The sequence below is a fragment of the Ambystoma mexicanum genome, chromosome 2q, assembly GCF_040938575.1.
Source record: "Ambystoma mexicanum isolate Mex_15411 chromosome 2q, UKY_AmexF1_1, whole genome shotgun sequence".
Taxonomy (NCBI): domain Eukaryota; kingdom Metazoa; phylum Chordata; class Amphibia; order Caudata; family Ambystomatidae; genus Ambystoma; species Ambystoma mexicanum.
The window spans coordinates 493,947,885-493,963,457 of NC_090924.1; the positions used below are offsets into that span (position 1 = coordinate 493,947,885).

Sequence of the window (15,573 nt, forward strand, 5' to 3'; positions counted from 1 at the left end):
CATTTGCCATCAGCTAGTCCCGAGAGTGGTGACATGCTGTGGCATGCTGGAGTTCCAAGTGCTTTCAACCATTCAATTGCTGTAGGTTATGACATATAAGACAAGAACCTAATAGGTGAGATGCCTGAAGTAATTTTGAAGCAATGAAAAAACGGATTTGAAGCAAATATAAAGAAATATATAGGTGGCATGCCACGTTACAATTGACACTGAAAAGGGACTTGCAGGCCATGCTTTCTGATTAGGTCATAAGAACCAGCACCAGAAATTTCCCATCTAAAGCATTGGTGCAATGGTAAAACTTCAGTCAACCGTGAGGCAGTGAGTTCAAGGGAGCTATCTGAATATAATTTATTTCTTCTTTTAAAAAAAAATTCATTTATAACATCTCACAACGGTTGTGAGGATTTATATTCACTTTTTTAATTTCTTTGAAGTCATTTAAACAGTACATTTGCCATCAGCTAGTCCCGAGAGTGGTGACATGCTGGAGTTCCAAGTGCTTTCATCCATTCAATTGCTGTAGGTTATGACATATAAGACAAGAACCTAATAGGTGTGATGTCTGAAATAACTTTGAAGCAATGAAAAAACGGATTTGAAGCAGATATAAAGAAATATTTAGGTGGCATGCCACGTTAGAATTGGCACTGAAAAGGGACTTGCAAGCCCTGCTTTCTGATTAGGTCATAAGAACTAGCACCAGACATTTCCCATCTAAAGTATTGGTGCAATAGTAGAACTTTGGACTACAGTCTATGAGGTAGTGAGTTCAAGGGAGCTATCTTAATTTATTTCTTCTTTTTTTAAAATTTCATTTATAACATCTCACAACGGTTGTGAGGCTTTATATTTGTTAGGGAGAATTCTCTGTTTAGGCTGAATTTCCTAACCTAGTGAGTCCCCCAACAGCTTTGCTGGATTTCTGGAGTTTGTTTTTTTCATCCTGCCAAGAGTGAGACTCTTTTTCTCCCACTCTTGGACATGATTTGTGGTATTTCTTTGAATGTTAATGTGTTCTATGGGCTATGGGGTCTTTTACTCCATAAGGTCTCATGTGTTTTGCTATGTGTGTTACACAGCACCCTCCGTGCCGTAACACTGGGGTGTCCTAGGTGACCCCCACCATAGACTCGATACCCTGGAACTGACTACTGTCTCCCAGGGCATGTAAAGTCACCATTGGCTTTACTAGACCTAAATTTACTAACAGAACCAGTACAAACCATCCTATTGTGGACATACTGGTAGGGGCAATTCGATTACTCCTGGGTCTGTTGTTCGAGGGGGCACTGTCCCGTCCCCCCTCGTCGAGTTTTGGCTGGTGGCAGAGGATACTCCTTTTTATATTCGACTGCGAATATATTCCTATGAGATTTTCCCATTGTTCGAGGCTAATACTTTTTCTATGTAGCCTCGGTCATACCGCCGGTTTATTAAATTAAAAATTAATTCACCAGTTGGTATTCACTTGCCAGAACTCGGTTTTTAAAATGGCGTATATGTGTTCGCCTTTGTAACTCCAAACCAAAGGTTGAGCCCTTTGTTCCACTTTTGGCGGGCTTCTGCACAGAAGCCCTCCAGAGTGGTGCCATTCTGTCTGGGTACCACATGGGGTGTGGGAGGGGGTTTAGGCACCCTGGACTGAGTTGCCTTGCCAACTCAAGTCGCACTCTGGTGTGATTGGCCCAAGTGGTGAGCCGCCCTGCTCACCACTTAGCATGTTTGATTGACAGCTAGGCTGAATGAATGGGGGTTTTCTGCATAAAAGCAGGGCTTTTGGGACTGGAACTTCAGAAGTCGCCACAGAACCTAAGAATCCGACGAGGGAGAAGCTGAGCTGACCTGCAACGACGACACCTCCGGTGGAGCCCTGCTGAACCGACTCACCACTTCCCAACGACAGAGGAGATCTAACTGCTGGAGAGTCTTCTTCCCTTTGACTGGTGGGAACAACCAGTCCCTTCCTTTTTCTTCACTTCCAGGACGTCTAGTTGTCGAATTGCCCGTGCTGAGCACCCCGACAACCGTATAGCCACTAACCACTGTACCGCGCCCAAAAGGTGGTGCCTTGTGACTGAGCACTCAGCGGCTGGTCTCTTCCCTGGTGGTGCAACGATCTTCAACTTTCCTCTATGACGAGATCATCTCTTCTTCTGGCAGAGCCCCGACTTGCATCCACCACCAGGAACAACTGCCCCCGCCGGAGCTGTCTCTCCACTTTCAAGGTACCGTGTCCGCCTGGCTTCCCTTGTGAGAGTGAGGTGTCTTAAATCCTTACCTTTCCACTGGGTCGCCTCCAGACCTTCTTAACTTTTGTTCTAAAACTGGTCCAACCTTTCTGTGACATTTTGCTACAAAGACTTGAAGTGCATTTCCACTGTGATACTTTTGGGACATACCGTCTTGCCTGTCTCTGAGTGGGCCTGGCCTCTGAACTGTGTGATCTACAGTAGACCCGGCCTTGCTTGCCTTGCATTTGCTTTGTAAAAGTGTTGGTACTGAGTTGGTTTCATACCCTGCCTTTTTCTCTCCCTCTCTAACGAATACTAGAGTGCCATCTAGGTTAAGAACTCACCTCTGTCTGCAAATAAGTGGTGTCTTTGAACCTAGACTTGTCGAAATATTGTTATGGGATTGATATATACTTATAGTAACTTTGATTGAAGTTTTTTGCCATATTAGTGCCAGTGTGTTTTTTATAGATGTGTTTTTAAATAAATAATTATATATCTTTACACCCAAGCTCTGATCCGTGTCTGCTTGGTCTACTGTGTAAATTGCCCTATCTTGTATACTCCATATACTGCCTAACTCGTCTTGAGAGAAGTCTGACTGCTCAGCCACAGCTATCAGGTAAATTTGGGTGGTGCAGACTGCTACCAATTGGGTTTGCTGCTAACTCCTGTAGTCTTAAACTTTTTGCAGTGGTCTCAGAGGGAACTGCACAGGTTTCTGCCTAACAATATTCACTTGTTTAATGTCTTTGAAGTCATTTAAACAGTACATTTGCCATCAGCTAGTCCCGAGAGTGGTGACATGTTGTGGCATGCTGGAGTTCCAAGTGCTTTCAACCATTCAATTGCTGTAGGTTATGAAATATAAAACAAGAGCCTAAGAGATGAGATGCCTGAAGTAATTTTGAAGCAATGAAAAACGGATTTGAAGCAGATATAAAGAAATATGTAGGTGGCATGCCACGTTAGAATTGACAATGAAAAGGGACGGACCTGCAGGCCTGGCTTTCTCATTAGGTCATAAGAACTAGCACCAGATATTTCCCATCTAAAGCATTGGTGCAATGGTAACATATCTGTCTACAGTCCGTGAGGTAGTGAGTTCAAGGGAGCTATCAGAATTAAAAGTATTTCTTCTTTCTTTTAAAGAAATTGATTTATAACATCTCGCAATGGTTGTGAGGCTTTATATTCACTTGTTTAATGTCTTTGAAGTCATTTAAACAGTACATTTTACATCAGCTAGTCCCGAGATTGGTGACATGCTGGAGCATGATAAGTGCTTAAACTATGCATTTACTGAAAGTGTTTTAATATAAAACAATCCCACAATGATTGAGAGGGTATTTTTCACTTGTTGAATGTGTTTGAAATCCCTCAAACTGTACATTTTACATCAGCCAGACCAGGGATTGGTGGCATGATGTGGCACGCTGTGGCATGTGCCACATGTCACATTCGGCTCCTACCCCTTCTCCCTTGACACGAGAAAACCAAGAGGGAGAAGGAAGGCGAACAGCAACCACGAATACATCACAGAACCCCCGCTGGCACAGGAACCCCCAGTGACATGACAATACCCTTTGACAAGGTAAGGGTTGGCATGGGAGACCCAGAAGTGGCGCGAGGCGGTTCAGTAGCTGGGCGCAAGTAGTTGTCCCTAAGCCCCTAGGCATGCAGGAAGCTTGGCAGGCCTGTTGGGGCAGGAACCATACAGCCTACCTCCTCCACGTCACAGTAGCAGAACAGGTCCCATTGCTCACCAAAGAAGGGCTGAGGACCCTGAGTATAATAATGAGATTCTGAGAGGGAGAATCCTTCACAATAATGGCAGAGACCCACTAGCAACTATTTTAATAAAGAGAGTCGCAGGGGGAGATTCCCTCGCACCAGTGGCAAAGAGAAGGCCATTGACGACCAAAGGAGGGTGAGACACCCTCACCAAGATATGAGTCATCTTCCTCAAGGCTATACTTGGTAGGAGAGTACACCAAGTGGGCCAGTGCAAAGAATAAGAGAACACAGGGCCAGGGACCCAAAGCCAGAAGGAGACACACACCATCTTCTTCGTGGCAGCGAATGGCAGGAGAGTGAACCAGGTCTGCCAAAATCAAGTGAGAAAGGCCAGGGGAAGGGAGACATTCCCCTTAGCATTGTGAACTGTGAAAGAACGCCGGAAAAAGGCCAGGAGAAGGGAGACATATCCCCCGGCATTGTGAACTGTCAAAGAAAGCCTGAATAGGCCAGAGGAAGAGAGACATTCCCCTTAGCATTGTGAACTACTGTGAACAAGGCCTGAAGAAGGCCAGGGGAAGGGAGTGTTTCCCCTGGTGTTGTGAACTATGAGAGCAAAGCCTGCGAAGGCCAGGAGAAGGGGGGGGGAATGGAATGCCCCCACACCCACGCCCACCAATCGATCCCTCATCCTGTTCTTCCCAAGAGGCGAAGGAAGGCAACTTGGCATTCAATGCTGCTGCTAACAGATTAACTTCTGGATGGGGGGGGGGCGCTAGAGAGCCCGCAGCCCAGATGGGTGCTTCTCTGTGAGCTCTGTGCATGACCCGCAGATGCGGGAGGCCAACACTGTAACTGCCAGGATAACGATAGCCCCAAAGGCGGGGGGTCACTTCTATGTGGGCTGTCGAACTGCAGCCCGAGCCAGGGCTCCAAGGACCACCATTATACACCCTAATTGCGCCAGAGAAACTGTGCGCTCCGCGCTGCCGGGGAGATCCGGGCAGGCGAGGAGGGAGGTGCGGATGCCGTGGGAGCGCTGAGTTGCAGTTCAGACAACTGCTGATGGCGTAGCTGTTCCTGCTTGAGGCTGTCTGGAGCGGCCTGGCAGAGAGGAGAGGCTGAGCCCCAGTGGCGAACGCCAGGATCGGGAGAGGAGGAAGGAGTGCGAGGAGAACATCCAGCCCTGCATCAGGAGCCGCTCTGGGGATCTGTGGGACGGCGTCACACCGCTGGAGTTTGGTCCTTTTGCGACGGACAGGACATGGTGAGAGGAGGTAGGCTCCCCATTTGGGGAGAAGCTTGACAGCAGCTGCGTCGGTGGCCCCTGGAAAACACTGCACCGGCCAACTACGATGTGGCAGAGCTGCTTCCTGACATTGTAATAACCTCACAGCAGCCAGCCAGGCACTGGTCCCACCACCCCGGCTCGATGGGAGCCGGGGAAGTCATCCCGCATAGGACACAACAATCCCCAACGGCTATAGTACTCACGCCCACAACTCCTGAATCGTCGCACTCTCATGCAATGCAGGCAGATTCTATAGCTGCATATGCCGAACTGACGCAGGCCCGCCCCGGCACTCTATCTAGTGTGGAGGTATCCTTCCCACTCCAGTGCCAGCATCCCCAGTGAACAGTCAATAAGTCACCAACAGCAGTGAGCCCCGTGCCAGCTCCCGGTTCGCCCTGGGCGGGAGCCCCCCATTCTCCCTCTGCCCACATGAACTCTTGACAACAGAACCAGCGCATGCACCTTGAGCCCCAATTCAATGAGCCTGCCCCCACCAGAGTGTTCACTAATCCTCTGGTTTGCCATCATACCCGAAGACATTATTAGGAGCAAGGGAGCCAGCACCCCTAAGAACACTGCAATTGGAAAAGGGGGAACCCAGACCATTTTGAAAGCTGGGGCCACTTCAGCTTAAAGATAAGGAGTACAGCCCGCTTTGGGGAAGTGAGTGCAGAGCCCCCTTGTGAGGTACATGGTGGAACAGTGCAAGTTGTGCTATATGGCTAAGGGCAACAAGCGGCAATCCCGTATTCCATTCTCCCAAAAGGAGGGACTAAGTAGTGGGGGCAAGAAGTTGTTGGCATGCTGCGATACCCCAGACAGAACAAGTCTACCTGGCCAGGATGAGGCCCCCTCGAAGTCTGCGGGGCGCATCCCGGCATCAGAGCTCGAAATGCGGTCCGTCCTTGCGTCCATAAATACAAAACTGGACGGAATGGCATACAAGGTCGACTGTATGCAGGAGCGTATCGAGAAGGAAAGTGGGCGGATATCTGAGGTGGAACATCGAGTGGGAACCCTGGAGAACACCAGTGGCGAGGTAACACAGGCGATTCAATCGCTCCAGAGGGAAGTCACGGCCATCAAAGAAAAGAACGAAGATCTGGAGGCAAAGTCCCAGAGAAACAATATCAGGGTGGTGGGGGTCCCCTAGTCTATCTCCCAACAAAACATGGAGGTCTTGATGGAAAAGTGTATACGGGACGTTCTGCAGACGCCACCATTGTCAACACAATCTTTGATTGAGAGGGCACACAGTGTATCGCAGGTGACCCCTAGGCCGCGCCAAAGCCCATGCCGATCATAGCTTGCCTGTTAAACTACAGGGACCGCGACACAATCCTTCGCAGAGCCTGTGAGCTAGGAGACCTAACCTTTGAAAATGGCTGAGTATGCTTCTACCCGGATTTCACCCTGTCTGTCCAGAAGGCCATCCTCTCTTTCCTGCCGGCAAAAATTGCCCTCTGTGATCATGGACTACAATATGCTATTCTTTACCCGTCCCGACTGTGTTTGCAACAAGGTGGCCGGGCACACTTTTTTACCGATCCTGGAGCAGTTCAAGACTTCCTTGAGACGTTGCCAAAGGAGTGAGGGTCGACTTGAACCTGGGCTAAACGATCAGGTGATGGACCTTCCCTGAGTCAGAAAGCTACTGACTATCAGGGAAGGTGACCCCCCCTGTTGAAAGTGATGGCAACTAGCCCTGCGATCCTGATATTCAGTATGTAATGTTCTTTCTGGTGGGTTATCGATATGCTGGCCCATGTAACAAATCAGTCCAGCAGCTGAGTAGAAATGCCTCTGTAAGGGCCTCCACCTGAGATCAGAGGAGGTGTGCGGGTACTTGGGCGGAGCACAGCGACCCCAGGATGTTGTCCATGGCGAATTGCTTTTTGGGGAAGGGAGGGAGGGTGGTACAATTCACTGCTAGTTGGGGGTGGGCAGTATGGGTGGGGGAGGGTATGTTGGGTGTCACGTTGGTATCCAAGGGACTGGGGGCTAGGGGGACGTGAGGGGAAAGTTGGGAGTTGTTATTTCAAAATGGTTCACGTCTCTTGCATACAGATATGCGCGGAGGCGCGACTGGTCCACCTGGATACAACCTTGAGTCAATGGCGAGCTGTAAGGTGATACGTTGGAACGTGTGTGGACTTAAAAATCTGCATAATGCAAGGTGATCAAGTACTGTGAAAGACATGGAGTCAAGGTGGCCATTTTATAAGAAACTGAAGTAGCCGGAAGGGGAAACAAGGGGGTAGCCAGGTCCTGGGGGGACTGCAAATACTACACTTCCTATTCCACATACTCGGCTGGGGTCATGATACTTATACACAAGTCACTTCGATTTCACACACTGACGCTGTAATGATCTGGCGGGGAAATATGTGATCATCTTGTGATGCTGGGGATCCACACTAATAACGTTAATCAACATATATGGTCCCAATGTAGATGACCCCTTTTTCTTTGAGTCACTGCTCTGCAGATGCCGCAAGTACCTACACACCAAGATTGTGTGGGTGGGAGACCTCAATGTTACCCTAGAACCGATGAAAGAAAGATCAGCCGCTAGCACTCGCCTGCGATCCCATGATGCGGACATGGTGCGGAGATGCATGGGAGAGCTGGAGTTGGGGGATGTATGGAGGCTTCTCCAACCTGAGGGAAGGGAGTACTGATTTCACTTGACAGTCCACAACACCTCCTCGCGTCTAGATTATATACTGGTGTGCAGGCCCCTAGTACACAGAACTATTGAATGCATCCTCCTTCCTAGAACACTGTCTGACCACTCGTCTGTCCTCTGGACACTAGACTCGGGCTCTGAAGGGGTCCCTCAACCCTTCTGGTGATTTAAAACCACTGCTATGATGGACATAGTATTAAAAAGCGAAGTGCTCAGCCTGGTCAAGTCGTACTTTCAGGAGAACTTGGGCTTGGTCTTTATGATGAGCTCCATATGGGAGACATTCAAGGTGGTTCTGCAGGGGGGATGTCTGTCCCTGGAGCTGGGAATGTTGAAGACGATACGAAGGCAACTGACTGAAATAGAACTTGAAATTAAGACCCACAAGAGTAGGGCTGCTGAGAGGGATGGGGCTGCTTCCAGGGCTGACCCGAGGGACATATAAAACTGCTTTAATAATCTAGCAAAGCGAGAGGTCAAGTATCTGGTGCGACCGGCAATGGCCTGTAGGTATGGGAAAGAAGGTAGGCCGGGTAAGCTACTAGCAGCAGTTCTTAGATGCGAAAAGGGAACTACAGATATTGCTGCCGTGAGGACAGAGAACGGTGAAGTGGTTAAGCCAGAGGCCATACTGGAAGCCTTCCGCCAATATTGCAAATGCTTATACGCACCTAGGGGGTCGATCCCAGTGGCAGAACTAGTAAGTTATGTGAGGGAAGCGTCCTTGCCTGTGTTACAGCGGGAGGCGATAGAAGCACTAGTTGAGCCAATTACGCAGGATGATATTTTGCTTGCAGTATGGGCCCTGCCCTCTGCCAAAGCACCCAGCACAGACGGAATAACGGCTGAATTCTACAAGGAGCTGGGCCCAGAGGTAGTTCAACACATGTTGGCGGTGTGGGAGGAAGGGATGAGGGTAGGTCAGCTCCCCCCAACCATGCGGGAGGCCGTGATCACATTGATCCTGAAGCCTGAGAAGGACCCCCTGGACTGTTCCTCATATCGCCCTATCTCCCTGTTAAACCTAGATACTAAAATCTTCGCTAAGGTGTTAGCAGATCGGTTACTCCCGTACGTCTCGAACATTGTACACGTGGACCAGTTGGGCTTTATCCCAGGGAGGCTGACCTCACTGAACCTGTGCAGGCTCTTCGCAATCCTGGCTCAGACTCTTCCCAATGTACAGACAATGGCCGCTTTACTCGACATAGAGAAAGAATTCAACTCGGTCGAGTAAATCTACCTATTTGAGGTGCTGCGGAAGGTGGACATCCCTGAGTACTACCTGAGTACGCTGTTGTACGCCAGAGCGAACACTCAAATTGGGCTCCATGGTAAGCAATCCAGGGCCTTTATCCTGGGCCGTGGAACTAGGCAGGTCTTTCCACTCTCGCCTTTACTCTTTGCAATCGCGATCGAGCCACTTGCGACCCGGCTACGTAAATTTCACCAGACAAGAGGTCTGGCATTGGGTGGGGCCAGAGAATTGGTGTCACTGTACACCTATGATGCAATCCTATATTTCAAAGACCCTGCGACTAACCTGCAACTGCTGTCACAGGAGATAGCGGAGTTTGGGTGGGCCGTGGGCCTCGGGCCTCCGGATAAATTGGTTGAAGTCAATATTACTCCAACTGAATGAGTCCACTGTTAGGCCCCCTAATACTGAAGGATACAGGTGGGAGCAAAAGGCAGTTATGTACCTGGGAGTGCGGGTCAGCCGCAATGCCCAAATGCTACTGCAAGATAATCACATGAGTATCTGAATACTCTGAGGTACAAGGTGGAGGGGTGGTGTCACCTTCCCCTCTCGCTGCTGGGTAGGATAGCCATCACCAAAATGGTAGTGATCCCCAAACTGCTCTACATCTTTCAAAACATCCCGGTGTGGCCGGGCATCAGATACTTCGCTCAGTTGAAAGCCCGTCTGGTTAAGCAGGCCTGGCATCCACAGAACCCACGAGTTAGCTGGAACACCCTGGCCCTCACCTGGGAAAGGGGTGGCATTGGCGCACCTGATGTGGAGCCGTATTTCCTTGCAGCACAACTATACTTTGCATCTTACTGGATGCCGAAAGCCCCATATCATCCTCATGTAGGCATAGAGAGAGGCTCAGTGTGACCATATACTTTGCAAGGGGCCTTAATATCTAGGAGAGTGTCGAATAAATGTAAATTCGACCCAGTGGCATGCACAGTACATGCATGGAACAGGGACCTGGAGCGTCTGCTGATCAACATCCCCTTTGACCCGGGCCTTCAGCTAAGGAATATTGAGTGCCTACCACCAACATATGATGAAGCCGTCGTCCAGGAATGGCAAGGTGTGGGGATTGAACACATGGCTAATGTATACCCGGGGGGAACATTTGTGTCCCAATAGCAATTCTCTGCAAAGATGGAAGTGGGGTTTCAATGTAGACTGCAATACTTTAGGATCTTAGCCGCTTTATGCTTTATTAGAATTCCTGCTGTTGAAATTTCTTCTAGGCTCACCAGCCACGAGACGAGTGGTCCCTGCAGTGTATGGGCTGATTCAGCGTGACTCTCCGGGGAGACCTTGAAATGTAAATGACGATGGGAGGATGCAGGGGTTTCATTCACGGACAAACAATGTGCAATGCTATGCAAATGCACGCATAGTGGTGCATTTAATACACACTTACAATTGATCCTGTTTAAAACCCGGCATAGAGTGTACCTAGCCCCAGCCACCTCCATCTGTTTAATCGCACCGGGGCAGGTGGCTGTCTGAGATGTAATGCTAAATCAGCTGACTTTATTCATATGTTGTGGGCGTGTCCTAAACTGAGAGACTTTTGGGATGGGGTGGTGGAGATAGTTTCCAACATGTTGGGGCGCACAATACCCTGCGATTTAATGTGCTGTATGTTCGGCTGGCTCCCTGAGGTCCCAAAGCAGAACTGGAAGCTGCTTACAACATGTATTATAGTAGCTAGAAGATGCACATTGATGAGATGGACTGGGTCGTCCCCGCTTGGAGTATGGACTTGGCTTAGAGATCTGATTTGGCTTAGTGGCACTGATAAAGAGTATGGTTTTCTGTATGGTCAGACAAATAGGCCCAAGACATTTTGGGCTCTTTCGTGGCCTATCTATTATCGGAACGCCCAGAGTCGGACTCTGGGGCAGTGGAGCCTGTACCAGAGGTAAAGATCCTGTATTCAAACCAAACTCAAGTATGAATCATTATGTAAAAGCGTAACCTGTGAATATGCCATACCCTCCATGGTATATGAGACCAAAGGTATCCTGTTGCTAATCTGTGTGTTCTCTGCATATGCCATGCCTCTATAGCTATACCTCAATATAATAATATTGTGTTGACTGTCTTGAAACGTGAATCAATCAATAAAGAAAGTAAAAAAAATATTAACTTCTAGATGCTCATGAAGCTGGAACACCAATTCATGGCTTCCTGATGAAGCTTGCACTTATAGTTGCTCACCCCCAGTATGCTACACTCTGCATCTGTGTTGCTGTCTCCCGGAAAGTTGAACCACTCTCAGAGAAATAGCGTGAAGCAAGGCCCATTTACAGATGTGTACGGCCAGCTGGCACAGGGGAGGAGACCTGGCTCTCTACAGCTTGTTAATATAGAACACTGACGTTGACCTGTCTGTTCTGATTAGCACCACAATGTTCAGAATAATAGCCAAGAACAACCAGCATCATATTTCTTTGAGCTCCAGGAAGTTTATATGTTTGTCCTGACATGTCCAAAGATCATGGGCTAAATGAGGGTCCAGAGTGGCACCTCACCCCTCCAGGGATGAATCTGTCATGACTGTGACAGAGTACGGGACTGAGGAAAGAGGTGCTCCCCTCATTGGATTGTTGCTGTCCTTCCACCAAAGGAGGTCTTCCCTCAAGGCAAGTGGAATAGAAATATGATCTGACTGGGCCCCCATCTGCTGGTCCCAAGAATACTTTAGGTGAAGGTTAATGAAACTCATCCTGAGCCTAATCTGTAGAACTATAAGTATGCAGGTTCCCTGTAGCCCCAGCAGGTGCTGTGCCCACCACAAAACCGATGTGATCTGCCTGCTCAGAAAGTGGTGCAGGGCTTCAAGAATGTCCTTTGACATCAACCAAATCGTGATATGAGAGTGAACAAAGAGGTTTCTCTGTATCAATTGACAGGGTTATGTTGCTAATACTAGACCTGTCTCTAAAGGTATTAAGGATATTATTGAAGTCTCCAACTCAAATAAAAAGGGATGAATCTGTGACATCTGTAGATCAGGTCGAGAAAGGTAAAGGGGTCACTCAAGTTTGGAGCATGCACATTAACAAGCATTAGAAGAATTCTGTGGATGGTGCCCGGCGCAATCACAAATCTCGCTTCTGGGTCCTTTTCCATGGCCCCCAGTTTAAAATCAAGTGATTTATGAATCAATGTGATTGCACCTCTTCAATTAGAGGAATATGCGGCCTAATTGAGTCTACTCCACAGCCAGTCCATGCCTGGCAAAGGTTTTCACTTGATGCAGCCTTAAGATGAGATTTCTGAAAACATAACTATTTGGCCCCATGTTTTTTCCACCTAGGCCAAGTTGTTCCTGTTGTGAGGGGTCAGCAATTTGAGGCGGACAACTTCTGCCATTTTATTAAATAAAGCAGGTTTAATAAACCCGTCACTACCCCTACCCTAACGTGGATTTCCCTGCCTATAGTAAACTAAAAGGGAACACTCTAACCAAAGGATCTCAAACCCTCACACTTATACAACAATCAAAACAAAAATGTATAATATGGCAACTCAATTCACAAGTTTATACAACATATAACCTGGTTCACAGTCTAACCAATGTCTCTTGTCATGGGCTTCAAGAATGACTGCAGGAAACATTGTAACCTTTCCTCAACCAGCTTCTTCCCCCAAATGTCACAACTTAATATGCTGCTTTCCAATAGTACCACTCTTCAGCACTTGCTCCTTCTACTACCTGGCATAACCTTTCACCAGGTTTCTTCTGGGCAATTTCCTATTTCCTTATGGGTCTACTCGCCTGCCGTCTACCAAAACAGAAAGGTGCTTATGGTAACTTTCACAGTAGAATAACAACAACTTCAATAGCCTTCTTTAACATACGCAGGTTCATAGCTTTCAGGGAATAGAACATTCAGGGAATAGAACATTCACATGGATCCTTGTCAGGACCTCTCCAAAAACAATGCTCATCTCCCTATCGATAACCACCTGAAGAAGGTCAGCTTGTTTGCCAGTTTTCTTTCCTCTCTGCATCAATACCAAAAATAGTGTTCAGGATCAAGTCTTTTACTGTTTCTATTTTGGCTGTAGCAATGTGAATCTACATCAACCAGAATGATAGGTCTCCCCGAACCTGAAAGGCAACCTTTACAACCTTGGGGCTTCTCATTATTCCCCTCTTGTGATTGGCAACCTTTATTGTAATGATATTGCTAGTTTCTCAAGGTGTTTTGACTTGGAGATTGGTGGTATGCCTGGGTTTCTAATACAACCTCCCCACCAGATTGGTGATGTTTACCCAATATAACACTTTCATTCCTGGACCTCGTTTGGTTTAATATCAGCCGCTTTTGTTCGGTATTCATAGGATTAATAAGCTTGCCTTTGGAAAGGTGCAATGGTTCGGTATTCACAAGATTTAGCTTGCCTTTGGAAGTTTTTAACAGTTCAGTATTTGGGATGCTTATTAGCTTTCTTTTGTACCTTAACAACCGTTCGACATTGGTAACATGGTTTATTCTGCCTTTCACTCGCTCACGAGCGATCCCGGCTGCGCTGCACATGCGGCCTGCATGGAAGCACCCCGGAGTCGCTCGTGTGGCTTAGACTCACCAGGTAAGTCGCTTCAGGGTTCTCCTCTCCGTGTTTGTAGGACTGCTGCAATCGTGGCATCTCCCGACCAGGTGCACCTTTTCTCTTCGGTCGCCGCTGCTTTTGACACCTTCATTTGGAGTCGCTCCGACTCCCAAGAGTCACCGGTGTAACCCTGCCACCTGAGACCTCTTGACTGCTCACACTACACCTGCTTCCTGCTGCGAAAGCTCTGCATTACTTAGTCTTCCTGGGTAAGCGTTTCTTCCACACACTTCCTGCTGCACAACGCCTGCAGTTTAGGATGATAGAGGCACAGACCCTCTCAAGACTTGCAACAGTCACAACGTTTTACAGCTCCTCTACTCCTGTCTCCCGCAGCCTACACTGCCCTCATTTCTATTTCTCAAACTGCTTCTGCTGCTTCTCTTTGTCCACTACCTGCACCTGAGGGGGCCTTTATGCCTCCCAGTCTCCCTCAGCTGCAGGTCATTCCTTTTAATTAGCTGACCACTTCTACATCTTTGTTCCTCTGTATTCCTCTTCCTCCTCTCAGTACTGAGGGAATTATGGGACTTAAAGTTTACTGAATGAAAGAAAGAGTTTATTTTCTTTACTCTTTCTACTTTACAATAAGTCATCAATACACTGGGATCTCAGAGACAGTCAAATAGTGATTTTTCCCCTTCCTCTTGACTTGTTTCCTCCCTCATGTCATCCTCCCGCAGAACAACCCCCCCACCCTCATGGTCGGGATCAGGAAGCGTCTGCCTTTCCTTGGCCACATGAGGAAGCTCCCAGGCCGTGGTTTTTTGAAGGGAATCACTACGGATAAAAAGTGGCTAGCTACAGGCTCCCCCCTGAAAGTTTGTTATAGTGGACATTGATGAATAAGAGTTACACATCTATGATTGTCATTTCCCAAAGATATATATGTATGTATGCTGAGAAAAGTTTTAAAATAAACCCCAACCATAATGCCCCACCACATAATTCCCCTTCTGCATTGTCATCCCACAACCTGCATTGAAGAACCAATCCCACCCTCCCATTATGAACCCTATACCTCACTATGACCACATACCTAAACAGGCTGCCACCAGGGGGCCCCAGTGGAGGGCAATTGGGAGTAAATCACATAGCTGCAGAGACCTTTTTCAAAACAGTTTAGTACCTAGATTAATAGTAGACAACTTTATTATTTTGATATTACTTTGCATCAAGCGTTTTTCATTGACCAATTCTATATCATAGATAGGCTGATGGGTAATTTCTTTAACTTTTCGCAGCCGTTACATAGGGTTACTTCTCACTCTATCCAACAGATTTCCCATAAAATCGTCAAACTGTTGGACGTTGAAAACCTGCATTTTGCACTCTAAGTTACTGTGCTTCATCATTTCATTGAAATCAGAATTTAGCACCCCGTGAAGGCCTCATACCCAAGTGCTAGCTACCACACGCTTGATTTTTAAGATTCTGGGGTGCCATGTCAAGCGTAATAAGCCAAGGCTTGCTTTCATGTCCCAGGCAACTGAAGCTAGAATTAAGGTCTCCTGCCAAGATTACCTTGCCATGCTGTACCGAATTAAGCCAACCTTGGTTAGTGTCTGGAATGATCTCTATGAAATCATCTAGGTCTGCAACCCCTTTATGCCAATAAACATTAAGTAACAGTAAGTTCAAGGTGACTTCCGGACACATAATGATGTTGCCATAACCCCAAAAGGAAGGTTTGGAAGTAGGGAGGCTGTAACACCCAGTGAAGTATTAAAAGCTATCGCCAACCCCC

General features: G+C 47.7%; 1 protein-coding gene across 1 annotated transcript in view; it reads right to left on the reverse strand.

The window, feature by feature from the left end:
* LOC138569550 (kinesin-like protein KIF19) overlaps positions 1-15,573 on the reverse strand; it is a 3,041,213-nt gene that overhangs the window by 1,002,258 nt on the left and 2,023,382 nt on the right. The gene's annotated exons all lie outside the window — the stretch shown is intronic.